This window comes from Schistocerca serialis, chromosome 6 (genome assembly GCF_023864345.2).
Source record: "Schistocerca serialis cubense isolate TAMUIC-IGC-003099 chromosome 6, iqSchSeri2.2, whole genome shotgun sequence".
NCBI lineage: Eukaryota > Metazoa > Arthropoda > Insecta > Orthoptera > Acrididae > Schistocerca > Schistocerca serialis.
The window spans coordinates 537,179,982-537,184,960 of NC_064643.1; the positions used below are offsets into that span (position 1 = coordinate 537,179,982).

The following is a 4,979-nucleotide window of genomic DNA, read 5'->3' on the forward strand; positions in this document are numbered from 1 at the left end:
GGCTTATTAAGTTTGCAAATTTATACTGACTTTTTGATCACCCGGTATTTCAATAATGTAGACATTATGATATACATCCTCAATTCCAGAAAAGAAAAAGAGGTGCAATACAACTTCATTAAGTTATGCCTTGTATAACTTTAAAGTCATGCATTAAATTATTTTTAACAACACAATTATCCATTTTATTTTTATAAGTTTTTTTAATGAAATGGCCTTAGGCTATTTTTCATGAAACGGCTACGTTCAATTTGTAGACGTTGCTTTGAATTTTAGCGTGACAATTCCAGTTCATTATTCGTACACTTTTTTCTGAAATGATTGTTTGCTTAATTGTAGACATTAATTTGTATTTTAGTTGACAAGTCTACTTTCATGTAACACCACTTAACGGCCACAGATTGTTATTTAAGGTAGGCTCCCTAACTAAACAGCACTAGTCATAGTAAAAGACTACAGATGAATTGACTAGATACTGGGTGTCAAAATTTTAAATGCAAACTAAAAAAAAGAAAGAAAAAAAGAGTAACGATCAAGACGGACAACTATATTGTGTTGCATATTGAAAGAAAAGAAGCGTTTCCCGCCGTTTCATTTTCCGTAGCAGGGAGGGAGAATTGGGACGCATTTACTCATACGCACCTCCAACTGCGTGAAATCTCCAGGAAACACACAATACAGACACATATCAGTGGACAGAGCACCTTTCGAAGTTTGGAACTCACATTAGAGGTGCTCAGTATGGCTACCGTTTGCGATGCGGCAAACATCAATACGTCGGTGCAGTTCACTGACACGAATTTTCAGAGATTACAGATACATGCGGTAATTGCGAACCGTTAACAGGCTTCCCTTTATCAATGGGTCATTGATGTACAGCAATAACATGCATCAAATTCCCACTGGTTCTCTGATAACCAGGTGAAACTGTTCCCAGATAAGTGCTGGCACGTATCAATATTAATAAGTCTTAGCTGAAAAATACTGTCACGAGTTATTTACAGAAGAATACAAAAATTGATAGAAGCCGACCTCGGTAAAGATCTGTTTGACTTCCAGAGAAATGTATCTACACGTGACGAAATACTAACCATACGACTTATCTTGCACGATAGTTTTAAGAGGGGCTCTGGCTTATCTTGGAAGATAGGTCTAAGAACATCAATCCTGCATGTATAGCTTTTGTAGACTTAGAGAAATATTATGACAATGTTCACTGGAACACAGCCACAGAAATTCTGACGGTTGCAGGGGTAAAATACGGGGAGCAAAGGGTGGTCTACAATTTGTAAAAAAACCACACACCAGTGACAAGAGTCAAAGGCTGTGAAGCAGGGGTGCAGCCCATTCCCGCTGTTAAAGAATATGTACTTTGAGGAAGCAGTGAAGGAATTTTTAGAGAGAACGAAGATTCAAGAAGAAGAACTTTGAGGATTGCCGACGATATTGTAATTTTCTCAGACACAGCACTGTGAGACAGCAGTCCGTCATCAGGTCACATGTGGCCCACCGGGACCATCCGACCGCCGGGTCATCCTCAGCTGAGGATGTGGATAGGAGGGGCGTGTGGTCAGCACACCGCTCTCCCGGTCGTTATGATGGTTTTCTTTGGCCGGAGCCGCTACTATTCGGTCGAGTAGCTCCTTCAATTGGCATCACGAGGCTGAGTGCATCTCGAAAAAGTGGCAACAACGCATGGCGGCCCGGATGGTCACCCATCCAAGTGCCGGCCACGCCCGACTGCGCTTAACTTCGGTGACCTGACGGGAACCGGTGTATCGTCTGCGGCAAGGCCGTTGCCAATTTTCTCAGACACGGCAAAGTAAATGGAAAAAAAGCTCAGTCGAATGGATAGTGTCTTGAAAAGAGGTTATAAGATGAACATCAACAAAAGTAAGTCCGCAGCTCGTGGTCTTGCGGTAGCGTTCTCGCTTCCCGCGCCCGGATTCCCGGGTTCGATTCCCGGCGGGGTCAGGGATTTTCTCTGCCTCGTGACGACTGGGTGTTGTGTGATGTCCTTAAGTTAGTTAGGTTTAAGTAGTTCTAAGTTCTAGGGGACTCATGACCATAGATGTTGAGTGCCATAGTGCTCAGAGCCATTTTTTTTAACAAAATGAAAAGAACCGTAATGGAATGTAATCGTATTAAACCAGCCGGTGACGAAGGAAACAACCACTTTGTGCAGCGAGGACCGCTACGAGACCTGCAGGGACAGAATCAGTGAGGTTCTGGAAGGTACCGACAGGGATGGATTTAGGGAAATCACGGAAAACCTAAATCAGGATGGCCGGACGAGGGATTGAACCGTCGTCCTCCCGAATGCGAGTCCACTGACCTAGCCACTGCGCCACCTCGCTCGGTAGGCTCTCCAGCGCGGTGGCCAGCTGCGCTAGCTTTCTCAGTTGAGATCCCATGGCGCGATCAGCCCGATCGAGGTCGTACCATAGACTCTTGATTGGGTGATCCGGTGAGTTTGGTGGCGAGGGAAGTACGGTAACCTCATCCTGGTTCTCTTCGAACCAGCACGTACAGTGCGAGCTGTTTGACATGTTGCACTGTCCTGATGGATAGCTTCGTGCGGATGAAGGATGCCCTGTATATATGGGTGGAAATGGTTCCCGAGGAAAAATGCATACTTGTGTTGATCCACCGTGCCTTCCAGAATGACGAGATCACCTTAGGAATGGCAAGAAGACATTCCTCAGACCATAACGCTGCCTCCTACGAACTGAACCCTTCCGACGATTGCTGCATGCTGTTTAGCATCTTTCCGATGCCTCCCGAATGAGATTTTCACTCTGCAGCGGAGTGTGCGCTGATATGAAACTTCCTGGCAGATTAAAACTGTTCCGACGGATCAAAAACGTGAGTCTCCTGAAAAGGCCACCCAGTGGACGTTCAGTGGCGTGCAAATTCCAACGTTCTTCGCCATTGAGCAGCAGTCAGCATTGGTGGCCAATCAGCGCCTGAATGGTAGCTCAGCAGACACTGTTGGTACGACTGTGCGGTCAGTTGCTCAAGAGCTGCTAGGCTATTCGCCCGTACACGTCTCCGCAGCGTTTATTCTCCTCTGTAATGTATGGCCCATGGTGCACCATAGTTACCTTGACGCCGGTTTTGGACAGCACCAGTTTGCTATGCACGGTGCACTTTAACCATGGCTAGCGAACAGCTAACAGATTTAACCATTTCGGGAATGCTCCCACCCTTGGCCCGAAAGCCAATGATTATGTTATTTTGCATGTCAGATAAATCACTCCGCATTCGCATTACGACAACGACTGCACTGTTATCCGCGTCATATAACCTCCTGTGCTAATGCTGCCAACTGCTATCTGTCAGTGGTTATTGCACACTGATGCCGAACTTAGGTGGTGGGGTCACATTAATGCGAGTTGACTGTGTAAAATGCAGGCTGGCAGTAACAGGAAAACTAAAACTAAACTCCTCCCGAACAGGCCATGAAGGCCCAAAGGTACCGACCGGCCGCCGTGTCATCCTCAGGACACAGGAGTCACCGGATGCGGGTACGGAGGGGCATGTGGTCAGCATACCGCTATCCTGGCCGTATGTCAGTTTCCGAGACCGGAGCCGCTACTTCTCAATCAAGTAGCTGCTCAGTTTGCCTCACAAGATCTGAGTGCACCCCGCTTGCCAACAGCGCTCGGCAGATCCGATGGCCACCCATCCAAGTGCTAGCCCAGCCCGACAGCGCTTAACTTCGGTGATCTGACGGGAACCGGTGGTACCACTGCGGCAAGGTCGTTGGCAGTAACAAGACAAACAAACCGAAAAAGACGATTTTGCTAACAAAGGACGTAAATTAAAGTATTAGAAAGTACTTTCCGATTTTTTTAACTCTGGAGGGTAGTCCTGCACGGAAGAGTGACGTGAACGTTAAACATTTCACTCAGGAAGAGAAATGGAGCTTTTGAAATGTGATGCTACAGAAGAATGCTTGAAAATGTTGCAGAACTTGACTAAAATAAGGGATCGGTTAATAGGTCACATACGGAATCAAGGAATTCTCAGTTTTGTAATGGAGAATAAGTGTGTGTATGTGTGTGTGTTTGTGTGTGGGTGTAAGGAGAGTGGAAGAAAAAAGCGTAGAGGGAGACAAAGTCTTGAATATAGCAGACAGGTTGCAGTAGTTATACAGAGAGGAAGAGAGTTGCGCGGGGTAGACTAGTGTGAAGATATGATTCAAAACAGTCGTCGGCCAGAAGACGACGACAACAACAACAACAACAGGTATTGTAAGAATAATATAAGAGAAATTAAGGTGCTTACAGAGCTACACAGTGTCTTTTTTCCATAGCTCATCACAAGAGTAGAGTACGCCAAACAGCCTCCAACATCACTACCAAACCTTTCTCTGCCACACTCTTTACAGCATTTTGCGTAGTATACATGTAAATGCATATATACTCAAAGTAATTCGCGTATTCATTATACAGAAATGGGAATATTTTACTCAAGTGTATGATTTACGGAAGACAGATCAGAGCTGTCACTCGATAGCAGTGAGATAATCCACCAAGAGAAAAGCAGAATTTTACTGACAGGCATGAATAATGTTTCATGTAAAAGTGAAAACGTGAAGTAAATTGACATCGATCGTGTCATGCAGGTAATAGGGCTATTAGTGTAGATTGTCGTAAATGATTGATACGTGTCGAGATATGGATGGACACATTACTATGCATTGGCCAGTTCTGCGATTCATGTCTTCCACTTCACAACGCTCTGCCATTCAGGTGCGTCTGCTGAAAATTACGCTGTCTTTTGAGGTGATATTTTCTCAACATTTTCTCCCAACAAGAGCGGTAACTGTATACTGTGTTTAAGGCGTGCACACGTAAAAAGCGTCCGACGCAGTAGTTTCTCCTAATTGGTAGCTGCAGCTAATACTTCGTAACCACTCGAAAAGAAATTTACAGGAAGATGAAGTAAAGCTTGTGCGTGAGTTTCTACGACAC

At 45.1% G+C, this 4,979-nt stretch overlaps 1 pseudogene; it reads right to left on the reverse strand.

Annotated features, from left to right (window-relative positions):
* Window positions 1-3,652: 3,652 nt before the first annotated feature.
* Window positions 3,653-3,770, reverse strand: LOC126485472 (5S ribosomal RNA; annotated as a pseudogene).
* Between the last annotated feature and the right edge of the window lie 1,209 nt (window positions 3,771-4,979).